Here is a 14,700-nt window from a genome sequence, read left to right on the forward strand (position 1 = left end):
ACGTCAAGAAGGAGATAAGGAGTGCAGTTCAGAGTGATTTATGCAAGGACTGGAGCGAAGACAGAAGGGGTTGCTGACAACGAAAGCTTCAAAGCAGCTTGAGTCCTGCAACGTGCCTAGAAAAGTTTTAAACAGGCACTGAGCAGTTTGTACTCGCTGGAAGACATCTTATTCCCCAAGGAGCCACCTCAGCAGCAGGGAGACGGTCTACAGGTGTGTGAGTATTGTTCCTAAGGCCCAGGGAGGGTGGCAGAGTCCCAGGAAAGTTTTACTGTCCCGTTTACGCGACTCAATGGGGAAAATTGGCAAGATTGGAAGGCTAGAGTAAGGGTTTGGTTGCAAGCAAAAGAGTTGTGGAGTTGTACTGAAGCACCGCCTTTACAGGCAGCTGCAGACGCATCTGCAGAAGAAAAAGCAGCAGCAGCAGCTTCACAGAAACGCGACAGGAAAGCCCAAGGTCTACTAGTTTTGGCAGTGGGCCCAGAGCAAATGCCTTATGTTTCTGAGTTAAAGAACACGCATGAGGTCTGGACGGTTCTGCAGCGGTTAAATTCCAGAAACACTGCGGGGGCCAAGATCCATGCTACAAGATGTTTGTTTGATTTACGTCTCCAACCGGGAGCGTGTGTGAAAGAACATATTGCCAAAATGGTGTCTGCCTTTAATCAACTAAGACAGCTGGGCATTCCTTTCTCAATGGAGCAGCAGTCATACATATTGTTGTCTTCCATTGATAAAAGCTATGAGACTCTAGCTCTAACTTTGGAAGCTATGCCTTCAACTGAATTAACCCTTGAATACATTTCTTCTCGGCTTGCAGATGAACAGGATAAAAGGCAAAGAGAAAGAGGTTTGTCTTCAAAGGGGAGTTATGCTGTGCCTAAGAGTAGGGATGCTGATTTTGAGAACACAGTAAATGCTTTTACAGCTAGACACTGTTTTCGCTGTGGTTCCCCTTCCCATTTAATTAGGAATTGCACACGTGAACCTGGTCAAGACAGCACCAAGGCCGTTACCCCTAGTTACCAGACAAGGAGTTCCAGGGGACGTCGAAGAAGAAGAGGAGGAGGTCGTGGCTACTCCCACAGCACACAGCACATGGCGTTGATGCAAGGGCGTGGCCAAGGCAGCAACCTACGCTGGTTAATTGACAGTGGTGCATCTCACCACCTGGTGGCGCCATCTAGTGTCCGTTTGCAGAATTGCAGGCATTTGCAAACCCTTAAAGTTGTGACAATGGCAGATTCAACTAAACGTTCCTTAGAGATCGTAGGCACAGTGTTCCTGAATTGTTTGCAAACAGAAATTGATGCCTACGTGCTAAAGGGAATGAAGGGGTGTATTTTGTCTGTGTCAGAACTTAATAGAGATGGGTTTAAAACTGTGTTTGAAAATGGGGTTTGCACTATTTCAAAGAATAACGTATCTCTTTTGCAGGTGGAATGCAGAGATGGGTTATATTATTTTGAGACAAGTCCAGACGAAGTTGAACAGGTTCATGCTGGTTGTGTGAACTCGCCTACCCATAATTCTTGTGTTCATTTATGGCACCGCCGTTTGGGACATATTAATTTTCAGTATGTTAAAAGGCAACCTGAATTATCAGAAGGGTGCAAAATGAACAAATGTACTAAGTATTTGGATTGTACTGCATGCAAAAGGGCGAAGGTTCATAGATGCAGCTATCCCAGTTCAGATAGGAAATCTGACAAAGTATTCCAACTTGTGCATATGGACCTATGTGGCCCAATGCCTGTTGCTAGCATGGGAGGTTCGAGGTATGCACTGTGTCTCTCGGATGACAAAACGAAGGTTACATGGTTTTTTCCTCTCAAAACAAAAGCAGATACTGCAGAAACAGTTAAAAATTGGGTTCATGCAGTAGAACTTGAATTCGGTACTAAAGTACTTGCTTTTCAGACAGACAGAGGGTCAGAATTTACCGGGTCTGTGTTGCAGAATTTCTTTAAGAAAAAGGGAATTAAGCATCGTCTGTCTACACCTTATTTCCCCCAAGAAGGAGGTGTGGCCGAACGTAAAAACAGGGTTCTGCAAGAGTTGGCAAACTCTATGTTGTTTGATGCTAAACTCCCTCAAAGTTACTGGGCGGAAGCCTGGCAGGCGGCTACTCATATTCTGAACCGAGTATATAATTTGGTAATTGATACTACCCCATATTTTGCTTTATATGGGAAGAAGCCCAAAGTTAATTACTTTCGGGTGTTTGGATGTCAAGCCTACGTACTTATCCCAAAAGCGTTAAGGAAAAAGGGAAGTCCAAGGGCTAAGAAACTAAGCTTTTGCGGGTACGAACCACACGCCAAATCTTGGAGGTTCGTGAACCCAAATGGGGATACTACAGGAGTGGTCCTCAGTAGGAGCGCTGAATTTTGTGAGCAGTCCGGATGGACTCACTTACATGCTAACCCTGACATTTTGAGAGATGATTTAGGCTTTTATGCTGAGAATGAAAGTCCAGAGGGTGGTGAGCCAGAAGGGGATGGTGCACATGGTTCAGATGCAGATTCTGACCAGGCACAAGGTTCTTCTCCTAAGGTAGAAAAACCAGAATCTAGGAGTGTTCCAACATCGCCAGTCAGTAGGCCTAGCAGACAGCAAAAGCGAAGCAGGTCGCCTGCAACACCAAGCCCAAGGGAGGTATCTGAACGAAGGTCTTTATCCCTAGGGGCGCGTCCAGATATAAAGTCTGAGACAGATTCTGACAGCCAACGGTCAGAGGGGGCACAAGAGGAGCAATTGCGCAGGTCAAATCGTGCCACTAAGGGCAAGCCGCCAGAGCGGTTTAAGGTGACAAGTGTATACGTAAATATGGCACAGTGTGAGCCAGATAGCTATATGGAAGTACAACAGCTTCCAAGCTCAGAAGCCATAAAGTGGCAGGAAGCAATGGAAAAGGAGATGGCTTCAGTGAAGTCTCTCGGTGTGTTTACAAGTACAGAGCTTCCGAAAGGGCAACAAGCTGTAGGTTGTCGATGGGTATATCGTTTAAAGCCCACAACTACTGAGGAATTGCAATATAAAGCCCGACTAGTTGCAAAAGGGTTTTCGCAGCGCAAAGGTGTTCACTATTCTCAAATCTATGCCCCTACTTCATGATCGGAGTCACTAAGAATGCTTTTAGCCTCTTCAGCTAAGAAGGGAAATAAGCTGTTTCATTTTGATGTCAATGTGGCTTATTTAAATGCAGACTTACAGGAGGAAGTCTATATGACACCACCACCGGGTTTTGAAGGGGACAAGCCAAACCAAGTCTGGCGCCTACACAAATCCATTTATGGGTTGAAACAGTCTGCCCGTAATTGGAATTCCTGCTTAAACGATGCTCTAGAGAGCATGGGGTTCAGAAAGAGCGCAGCAGATGCGTGTCTTTATCTAAAAGGCTCGGGATGTGAACAAGAAGCAGTCTTGATATTTGTTGATGATTTATTATACAGTGGAAAGGATGATAAACTTGCACAACAATTTGCCACAAAGCTTGGAGAAAGGTTTCAGATAAAATCACTAGGCAATGTATCTGTTTATCTAGGAATTAAAATTCAGCAAGATGAAAATGGGAACTATTGGCTCAGCCAAGAAGCTAAGATCCAGGAGTTGCTGGAAAGGTTTTAAATGGACAACTGTGCTGGTGTTAAAACCCCAATGGAGTTAAGTTACATAAAGGATGCTCAAGCCGAGCAACAGGCAGAGTTCTCTAATCCCGGGTTTACCAGTCAGCGATAGGCAGTCCACTCCACATTGCACAGTAGACTCGGCCCGATATAACATATGCTGTCAACATGCTGTGTAGACAAGCTGAAAAACCATCAATGCATGCTTGGCAAGGAGTAAAAAGAGTTTTAAGGTATCTCCAAACTACCAAAAGGTTTCGCTTAAAACTATCAGCAGAGGGCAGCACACGACTTGAATGTTGGGCCGACAGCAGTTGGGCAGATGCTGGACCAGATAGAAAATCAGTGTCAGGAATGGCGATAAAATTTGGAAATGCACTAATTGGTTGGAGATCAAGAAAGCAATCACTTATAGCTTTAAGTTCAACTGAATCTGAGTTTAATGCATTATCATATGTATGTAGAGAACTGGAATTTTATAAGCAACTGGTACAATAATTGTTTGGAGAATGTTCCCTACCTATCAGAGTGTGGGAAGACAATCAACCTTGTATTAAACTAGCTAAATCAGGTCAATTCAAGGCACACACAAAACACTTGGATATCCGTTATCAAAATGTATGCCAAAGTGTAAAACAAGGTTTAATTGAACTAAAGTATTGTCCAAGCCAAGAAAATCTCGCAGACGGTTTTACAAAAGCTTTGAGTCCACAATCTCATAAATGTTTCTGTTCAGGTTTAAATTTGAATTAAGGTTGGTACAGCTCAGTGTTACGAGCGAGAGGGGGTGTTGCTATCAAAGGGTTAAAAGGTAGCAGAAACGCTCTAATCACTGAGCAGCTGGAAGTCATTAGGCTTCCAGGAACATGTTGTTGTTGTTTAGTCGTTTAGTCGTGTCCGACTCTTCGTGACCCCATGGACCAGAGAACGCCAGGCACCTCTGTCCTCCACTGCCTCCCGCAGTTTGGTCAAACTCATGCTGGTAACCTCGAAAACACTATCCAACCATCTCGTCCTCTGCCGTCCCCTTCTCCTTGTGCCCTCCATCTTTCCCAACATCAAGGTCTTCTCCAGGGAGTCTTCTCTTCTCATGAGGTGGCCAAAGTACTGGAGCCTCAGCTTTACAATCTGTCCTTCCAGTGAGCACTCAGGGTTGATTTCCTTCAGTATGGAGAGGTTTGATCTTCTTGCAGTCCATGGGACTCTCAAGAGTCTCCTCCAGCACCATAATTCAAAAGCATCAATTCTTCGGCGATCAGCCTTCTTGATGGTCCAGCTCTCACTTCCATACATCACGACTGGGAAAACCATAGCTTTAACTATACGAACCTTTGTTGGCAAGGTGATGTCTCTACTTCTCAAGATGCTGTCTAGGCCTGTCATTGCCCTTCTCCCAAGAAGCAGGCGTCTTTTAATTTCGTGGCTGCTGTCACCATCTGCAGTGATCATTGAGCCCAAGAAAGTAAAATCTCTCACTACCTCCATTACTTCCCCTTCTTGCCAGGAGGTGATGGGACCAGTGGCCATGATCTTCGTTTTTTTGATGTTGAGCTTCAGACCATATTTTGCGCTCTCCTCTTTCACCCTCATTAAAAGGTTCTTTAATTCCTCCTCACTTTCTGCCATCAAGGTTGTGTCATCTGCATATCTGAGGTTGTTGATATTTCTTCCGGCAATCTTAATTCCGGCTAGGGATTCATCCAGCCCAGCCTTTCGCATGATGAATTCTGCATATAAGTTAAATAAGCAGGGAGACAAAGTACAGCCTTGTCGTACTCCTTTCCCAATTTTGAACCAATCAGTTGTTCCATATCCAGTTCTAACTGTAGCTTCTTGTCCCGCATAGAGATTTCTCAGGAGACAGATGAGGTGATCTGGCACTCCCATTTCTTTAAGAACTTGCCATAGTTTGCCGTGGTCAACACAGTCAAAGGCTTTTGCATAGTCAATGAAGCAGAAGTAGATGTCTTTCTGGAACTCTCTAGCTTTCTCCATAATCCAGCGCATGTTTGCAATTTGGTCTCTGGTTCCTCTGCCTCTTCTAAATCCAGCTTGCACTTCTGGGAGTTCTCGGTCCACATACTGCTTGAGCCTTCCTTGTAGAATTTTAAGCATAACCTTGCTAGCGTGTGAAATGAGTGCAATTGTGCGGTAGTTGGAGCATTCTTTGGCACTGCCCTTCTTTGGGACTGGGATGTAGATTGATCTTCTCCAATCTTCTGGCCACTGCTGAGTTTTCCAAACTTGCTGGCATATTGAATGTAGCACCTTAACAGCATCATCTTTTAAAATTTTAAATAGTTCAGCTGGAATACCATCACTTCCACTGGCCTTGTTATTTGCAGTGCTTTCTAAGGCCCATTTGACTTCACTTTCCAGGATGTCTGGCTCAAGGTCAGCAACCACACTACCTGGGGTATACAAGACATCCATTTCTTTCTGGTATAATTCCTCTGTGTATTCTTGCCACCTCTTCTTGATGTCTTCTGCTTCTGTTAGGTCCTTTCCACTTTTGTCCTTTATTATGGAAATCTTTGTACGAAATGTTCCTTTCATATCTCCAATTTTCTTGAACAGATCTCTGGTTCTTCCCATTCTATTGCTTTCCTCTATTTCTTTGCATTGCTCGTTTAAGAAGGTCTTCTTGTCTCTCCTTGCTATTCTTTGGAAATCTGCATTCAATTTCCTGTATCTTTCACCATCTCCCTCGCATTTTGCTTGCCTTCTCTCCCCCGCTATTTGTAAGGCCTCATTGGACAGCCACTTTGCTTTCTTGCATTTCCTTTTCATTGGGATGGTTTTCGTTGCTGCCTCCTGTATAATGTTTCACTCAGTTCTTCTTCTCTGTAGACTACATTCTCTTTCTCCTGTGGGGAAGGAATGGGATCCGTGATGCAGACCCCCCAAGTGTCCCTATTTCACAGGGACAGTCCTGGATTTAGAGAAGGCGTCCCAGTTCCTGATTTGATGCCTGAATGTCCCTCTTTTGCTTAGGAAGCCCCTTTTTCCCTTGGATAAAAGTTGGAGGGTATGGATTTATCCAACCCTCCTCGTTCAGCTTTGGAAAATCATTTGCACGTTTCCTCTGTTGTGTGTCAGACATCTCCAGAGCATACAGACCAGAGGAGAAGGTGTGCAGCTGGCCCCAAAGAACAGGAGGGGGAAGAAGTGATGAAGCTGAGTGCTGCCAGGGGAGGGCGCTTCCCTGGAGCCTTGGCAGCAGAGAGGGGGAAACGCCGAAAAGAGTGGTTGGGGTTTGTCTGTGGCTCAGCAGTACATATAGTGTGGCAGTGTGCAGCCAGAAAGAACCAAGGAGCCTTATCAGGGCAGCCTGGTGCCTCTCCTGCCTTGCTCCCCTGCAGGACTGGAGCACAAGAGCCAAGCTCTCCTCCTGGGGGATTCAGGAGCCCCCACCGCCCTCTCCTCCTCCTCCATGAACTGGCCCCATCCTCTTTCAAGCCACCCGGGTTGGTGGCCCCCCCTGGCTCCTGTGGGAGGGAGTTCCACAGTTCAACTCGGCACCTCCATCTTCCAAAAGGATTTCTTGCTTTCTTGCGTTGGTCGGGATTGTTGTTGTTTTCAATTTCTTGCATTTATCTATTATCCAAACGTTTCTGTCTGGCTGCAGCCTATGCTAATAGACGTGGCTGATTCCTAAATCCGAAGGGAGTTTATTTGCGTGACGGTGGCGCTGTGGCGCTGTGGGTAAATCCTCAGCGCCTAGGGCTTGCCGATTGCATGGTCGGCGGTTCGAATCCCCGCGGCGGGGTGAGCGCCCATCTTTCGGTCCCAGCTCCTGCCCACCTAGCAGTTCGAAAGCACCCCTAAAAGTGCAAGTAGATAAATAGGTACCGCTTTCTAGCGGGAAGGTAAACAGCGTTTCTGTGTGCTGCGCTGGTGCCGGGTCGCCAGAGCAGCTTCGCCACGCTGGCCACGTGACCCGGAAGTGTCTCCGGACAGCGCTGGCCCCCGGCCTCTTAAGTGAGATGGGCGCACAACCCTAGAGTCGGACACGACTGGCCCGTACGACTTTCCCCTGACACATAGATGCCTTCCCAAAGCAGCAAGCAGCGCATTTATACTGTTGCAGGAATTTATGTATAGGTGGTGGTGTTGGAGTTTTGCCCCTCCAGCAGATATCATACACATGCAGCCCACTACCAAAATCAGCACAATCCCTTTTGTGACTTGTCCCCACAAAACACTTCATCACAGTTTCTTCCTATCTTTTCAAAGGGCCTCTGCTGCACGATACCAAATGTAAGAATTCACTGCTCAATGTATCTATGTACTGGCTCACTGGGAAAACTTCAGAAATTCCTATAGACATGTGAGCTCAGCTACTCAGCAGCCCCTCTGCCTGAGTGATAATCCCTGGCATCCTGATACCTGAGTGCCAGACAGGTAGCCATTCCAGAAATAACAAACCCAGATGAAGATAAAAGGGTGTGATTAACTTGGCTGGGAAACAAGGAAATGAAAGTATCTCTTTTGTTACACTCCATGGGTGTTTGCTGGAGGGCAAGGGGAACCATAGCTTCTCTGAGTTGAAGAACTCAGAGAAGCTATGAACTATGCCGAGCAGGGCACCCAAGATGAACAGGTCATAGTGAAGAGTTTTGACCAAACGTGATCCACCTGGAGGAGGAACCGGCAAGCCACTCCAGTATCCCTGCCAAGAAAACTCCATGGACAAAGACAACAGGCATATAAAAGATATGACGCTGGAAGATGAGCCCCTCAGGTCGGAAGGCGTCCAACATGCTACTGGGGAAGAGCGGAGGGCAAGTACAAGTAGATCCAGAGCTGATGAAGCGGCTGGGCCAAAGCCGAAAGGACGCTCAGTTGCGGATATGCCTGGAAGCGAAAGGAAAGTCCAATGCTGTAAAGAAAAATATTGCATAGGAACCTGGAATGTAAGAACCATGAACCTGGGTAAGTTGGAGGTGGTCAAAAATGAGATGGCAAGAATAAATATTGACATCCTGGGCATCAGTGAACTAAAATGGACGGGAATGGGTGAATTCAGTTCGGATGACCATCATATCTACTACTGTGGGCAAGAAACCCGTAAAAGAAATGGAGTGGCCCTCATAGTCAACAAAAGAGTGGCGAAAGCTGTACTGGGATGCAATCTCAAAAATGATAGAATGATCTCGATACGAATCCAAGGCAGACCTTTTAACATCACAGTAATCCAAGTTTATGCACCAACTACTTGTGCTGAAGAAACTGAAATTGACCAATTCTATGAAGACTTACAAGACCTTATAGAAGTGACACCAAAGAAGGATGTTCTTCTCATTATAGGGGATTGGAATGCTAAAGTAGGGAGTCAAGAGATAAAAGGAACAACTGGCAAGTTTGGCCTTGGAGATCAAAACGAAGCAGGGCAAAGGCTAATAGAGTTATGTCAAGAAAACAAGCTGGTCATCACAAACACGCTTTTCCAACAACACAAGAGACGACTCTACACATGGACATCACCAGATGGGCAGCATCGAAATCAGATTGATTATATTCTCTGCAGCCAAAGATGGAGAAGCTCTATACAGTCAGCAAAAACAAGACCTGGAGCTGACTGTGGCTCAGATCATCAGCTTCTTATAGCAAAATTCAAGCTTAAACTGAAGAAAGTAGGAAAAACCACTGGGCCGGTAAGATACAATCTAAGTCAAATCCCTTATGAATACACAGTGGAAGTGAGGAACAGGTTTAAGGATTTAGATTTGGTGGACAGAATGCCTGAAGAACTATGGATGGAGGCTCGTAACATTATACAGGAGGCAGCAACGAAAACCATCCCAATGAAAAGGAAATGCAAGAAAGCAAAGTGGCTGTCCAATGAGGCCTTACAAATAGCGGGGGAGAGAAGGCAAGCAAAATGCGAGGGAGATGGTGAAAGATACAGGAAATTGAATGCAGATTTCCAAAGAATAGCAAGGAGAGACAAGAAGACCTTCTTAAACGAGCAATGCAAAGAAATAGAGGAAAGCAATAGAATGGGAAGAACCAGAGATCTGTTCAAGAAAATTGGAGATACGAAAGGAACTTTTCGTACAAAGATTTCCATAATAAAGGACAAAAGTGGAAAGGACCTAACAGAAGCAGAAGACATCAAGAAGAGGTGGCAAGAATACACAGAGGAATTATACCAGAAAGAAATGGATGTCTCGTATACCCCAGGTCGTGTGGTTGCTGACCTTGAGCCAGACATCCTGGAAAGTGAAGTCAAATGGGCCTTAGAAAGCACTGCAAATAACAAGGCCAGTGGAAGTGATGGTATTCCAGCTGAACTATTTAAAATTTTAAAAGATGCTGCTGTTAAGGTGCTACACTCAATATGCCAGCAAGTTTGGAAAACTCAGCAGTGGCCAGAAGATTGGAGAAGATCAGTCTACATCCCAATCCCAAAGAAGGGCAGTGCCAAGGAATGCTCCAACTACCGCACAATTGCACTCATTTCACACGCTAGCAAGGTTATGCTTAAAATTCTACAAGGAAGGCTCAAGCAGTATGTGGACCGAGAACTCCCAGAAGTGCAAGCTGGATTTAGAAGAGGCAGAGGAACCAGAGACCAAATTGCAAACATGCGCTGGATTATGGAAAAAGCTAGAGAGTTCCAGAAAGACATCTACTTCTGCTTCATTGACTATGCAAAAGCCTTTGACTGTGTCGACCACGGCAAACTATGGCAAGTTCTTAAAGAAATGGGAGTGCCAGATCACCTCATCTGTCTCCTGAGAAATCTCTATGTGGGACAAGAAGCTACAGTTAGAACTGGATATGGAACAACTGATTGGTTCAAAATTGGGAAAGGAGTACGACAAGGCTGTATTTTGTCTCCCTGCTTATTTAACTTATATGCAGAATTCATCATGCGAAAGGCTGGGCTGGATGAATCCCTAGCTGGAATTAAGATTGCCGGAAGAAATATCAACAACCTCAGATATGCAGATGACACAACCTTGATGGCAGAAAGTGAGGAGGAATTAAAGAACCTTTTAATGAGGGTGAAAGAGGAGAGCGCAAAATATGGTCTGAAGCTCAACATCAAAAAAACGAAGATCATGGCCACTGGTCCCATCACCTCCTGGCAAATAGAAGGGGAAGAAATGGAGGTAGTGAGAGATTTTACTTTCTTGGGCTCAATGATCACTGCAGATGGTGACAGCAGCCACGAAATTAAAAGACGCCTGCTTCTTGGGAGAAGGGCAATGACAGGCCTAGACAGCATCTTGAGAAGTAGAGACATCACCTTGCCAACAAAGGTTCGTATAGTTAAAGCTATGGTTTTCCCAGTAGTAATGTATGGAAGTGAGAGCTGGACCATAAAGAAGGCTGATCGCCGAAGAATTGATGCTTTTGAATTATGGTGCTGGAGGAGACTCTTGAGAGTCCCATGGACTGCAAGAAGATCAAACATCTCCATACTGAAGGAAATCAACCGTGAGTGCTCACTGGAAGGACAGATTGTGAAGCTGAGGCTCCAGTACTTTGGCCACCTCATGAGAAGAGAAGACTCCCTGGAGAAGACCCTGATGTTGGGAAAGATGGAGGGCACAAGGAGAAGGGGACGGCAGAGGACAAGATGGTTGGATAGTGTTTTCGAGGTTACCAGCATGAGTTTGACCAAACTGCGGGAGGCAGTGGAGGACAGAGGTGCCTGGCGTTCTCTGGTCCATGGGGTCACGAAGAGTCGGACACGACTAAACGATTAAACAACAACAACAACAACAACAACAACAAGGGGAACCATGGGACAGGGTCCAGGATGCTCAGATCACTGCCACCAGACCTCCCCTTTCACGATGTAACCGGGATGTATTAGTGATGTAGTTTGGGGGGGGGTGTAACATGGGGATTAGCAGCTAATCAAAGTTTGTGTTCTCTTTTGTTTGGGGCTTCCATCTTGTTCCACCTGGGAGTCCTGTCGCGAAAGTCTTCAATCAAGACCAAGCCAACTGGCTGCTGTTTTACTCTGGTATTCCTGGCTGGTGTCCTTGTTTTTTGTCCAAGGAAGCCTCAGATTTCTCCATTAACAATATAAATGCAGAATATAGAGTACTGTAGTTGCGGACCTCGTGCGATTTCGCTCCTCCCTGGCAGGACCCCCTGCTCCCTGGGGCTCCCTCCCCCCACATGAGCCACCCTCCCCTGCTGTAGCCCTGGGGTCCCCCCTTCTCCCCACTGCACCCTCGGGGGGGGGGGGAGGAAAAAGAGACTCACCAGATCCCCGTGGAAGAGAACAATGCAGCATTTGCAATAGCAGAAAACAACCCCGCTCCCCTTGCAGGAAGGGGAGGGAGGGGGTTTCCTCTGGAGGACCTAGCCCCCCCTTACTTACTGTCCTCTCTAGGAATGCAGCTCATTTCCCTTTAACCCTTGGAAATCCGGGTCCACCCTGCTCACTCCTCTCTGCCTTTTCTCTCCTGCATTGCACAATCCCAGAGATGCTCATTTTGAGGGGACGCTCTTGGTTGGTCTGTGATCCGCTCCCTCCCTTGGCCAGAAACTGGAGGAAGAGGTTGCAGGGAAAAGGGCTTTGCAGGAAGCAAGGAACCTCCTCCTAGAATGGGAGGGAGCCCCCTGGGTCATCTATTCCAGCCCCCCTGCAAGGCAGGAATCTCAGCCAAAGCATCCAACCTCTGCTTAAAAACCTCCAAGGAAGGAGAGTCCGCCATCTCCCAAGGGATTCTGCTGCTCTTCCCCTCAGAATGTTCTTCCTGCTCTTTAGGCAGCAGAAACTGCTTTCTGGTCCTCTGGGTCCCTTATTCTGGGTGCTCCCCTCTAGGGCAGGAGAAAACAAGCTGGCTCCCTCTTCCATGGGTCAGCCCCCCAGATATTGAGAGGTGGCTCCCATGTCTTCCATCCATCCTGTTATGGAGATTGGGGGGGCACATCTTTAAAGTTGTTAACTTTTACAAATATTATGCATAAAGGTATCCTTTCAACTTGACAGCTCAGGGAAGTTACCTAGCTTTAACAATCATATTATCACCGGAAATCACCCCCCCACACACACATTTTTCACGTGTATTACACAAGCACCACACTCACACGTACACGCATCTCCCCCCCAGCCCTGGAGATGTCCCTTTAGAGGGTCACCTTCCCAAAAGCCTTCCGTAAATAAGGAAGCGCTAGCCTGACGGCTTTCCACTCTAGCGCTCCGCATCGTCCTATTCTTAACATGGGTAGACCGGGCGACTGAACTCTGGATCACTCGACAGCCGCTTCAACCAATGAGCATTAGCGAACAGCGCCCCTGGTGGCGACTGCGCTGGTACTGCAGCCGCCATTCGCTGTGTCCCTGTTTGACAGCTCACTGATACAACGTTTCCGAATTCACTCAACCGTGACTGATCCAATCAAGAGCTTGCTACATTGTTTCCTGAACTTGGGGTTGGTTTGAACTTCAAAGTATTCGCCGTTTTATATTCGTTAAAAATCAACCGTACGACGGATTTTTATCGGACCACTTTTATTTTACTACATATCCAAAGGACTACCAAAGGGGGGTGACATGACGCTGGGTAACCATAATCTCCTGACCGAGCAGTCACGTACACAGCGATTCCCCTTGGCTGGCGTGATTACCTTGATAGCCATCGTGATGGGTCCAGACAGGAGACTATCAAGGACACAATAAAGCTGCACCTTTTAGTGTATTCCACCCAGACTTATACAAAGGACACTGACTGGATTCCCCTCAGGGGCAGGAAACTTCGCCCTTCTCCTTTTGTTCTTGAAATTGACTCATGTGGGGAGGAGGCAGGAGGCTCCGGCCAGGTGTCAGGTCACTCGGGTTACCTGTTGTCAGGGTTTCAGGGAGAGAAGAGCAGATGGGGGAGGAGACAGAGAGCGAGGGGGAAGAATCCCAGAGAGATGAGGAGGAGGATGACGATGACCAAAGGTCGTCCATGAGTCTGTCCAGTGAGTCAGAGGACTCCCAAAAGGGGGCCCCCCTGGTCAGACCAAAGGGAGGCCAAGGGGGAAACAGTGAGGAGCAGGGGAGCGAAGGGAGAAGCCCCAGTGGGAGTTGGACACCGGAGCCGGCTTCTCAGCCGGAACGGAGTGAAGGGGGTGGAGTTACCAGTGTGTCAGAGGGAGCAGAGCAAGAAGGAGACAGGGGAAGGAGATCGGAGCAGGGCGCTCAGCCGGAAGGGGTGGAGAGCAGCACCGGGAGCAGTGTAGCGGTCGAGAGAAAGGTCAGAAGCAAAGTACGCGCGCCAAGTTCAAATGTAGAGGCGCGCGGAAGTGAGGAGAGCCCTGGGGAGGAGCCCGGCCCCAAAGCGAGAAGGAGGGGGGCGGAGGCGTCAGAGGATTCAGCCTCGGGCGAGTCCCGGCGAGGGGGAACCCAGGGGGGCAGAAAGACCCTGCGGAAAAGGAAGGAGAGGAAGAGGTGGTCCAGCACAAGCCTCTTAAATTGGTGTAGAGGCGGGACGGATTCAGAGGGTACTTCAGCGGTCTAACGTTACAGACGTGGAGTCACAAAGATGGAATGTAAATGGAGCAATGATCTTCAATAAAGACTTTTTGTAAATAAACTGGATCGGATTTGGGTCTCTTGTGAGCTGGGACCAGACGGGTGGCTCTGACACCTGTGTAGCCCCTCCTCGACTCCTCCTAATTTTAATGTAATCATGATGTAAATGTGATGTAATTCTGGGGGTGTAGTTTGGGGATTAGCAACTAATAAAAGTTAGGATCTTCTTTTGTTCGGGGCTTCCATTTTGCTTCACCTCGTGGGCGGTGGGAGCCCTGTCGCGACAGTCTTTCTTTTAATAAAGACCAAGCCTACTGGCTGCTGTTTTGCTCTGACTTGCTCTGGTTGGTGTCTCTGTTTGTCCAAGGGAGCCCTCGGATTGTCCGGTTACAGTTTTTGGCGACCGCGCTCAGGGACACTTGGTTCTCCTACAGAGGCGAGGGGGGAGATAGAGGGGATCGGGCGCCACCGGGCAACCTTAGCTCGGGGATCCCTTTTTCCTCTCCCTGCCTCCTCTTTGTGGGCGGTAATCAACCGTCACCAGAAGCCCAACCAGAGAGAGCAAAGGCGAGGTAAAGCCGG

The 14,700-nt window shown here is 47.4% G+C and overlaps 1 protein-coding gene across 1 annotated transcript in view; it reads right to left on the reverse strand.

The window, feature by feature from the left end:
- Positions 1-11,933, reverse strand: part of LOC309369062 (uncharacterized protein) — a 116,214-nt gene extending 104,281 nt beyond the window's left edge. The window contains exon 1 of the mRNA XM_081909641.1: positions 11,859-11,933. The gene's annotated coding sequence lies outside the window, so the exon portion shown is untranslated. The remainder of the gene's footprint in view (positions 1-11,858) is intronic.
- Positions 11,934-14,700: the final 2,767 nt, after the last annotated feature.

Source organism: Podarcis melisellensis (genome assembly GCF_964234715.1).
Source record: "Podarcis melisellensis genome assembly, chromosome: 4".
Lineage (NCBI taxonomy): Eukaryota > Metazoa > Chordata > Lepidosauria > Squamata > Lacertidae > Podarcis > Podarcis melisellensis.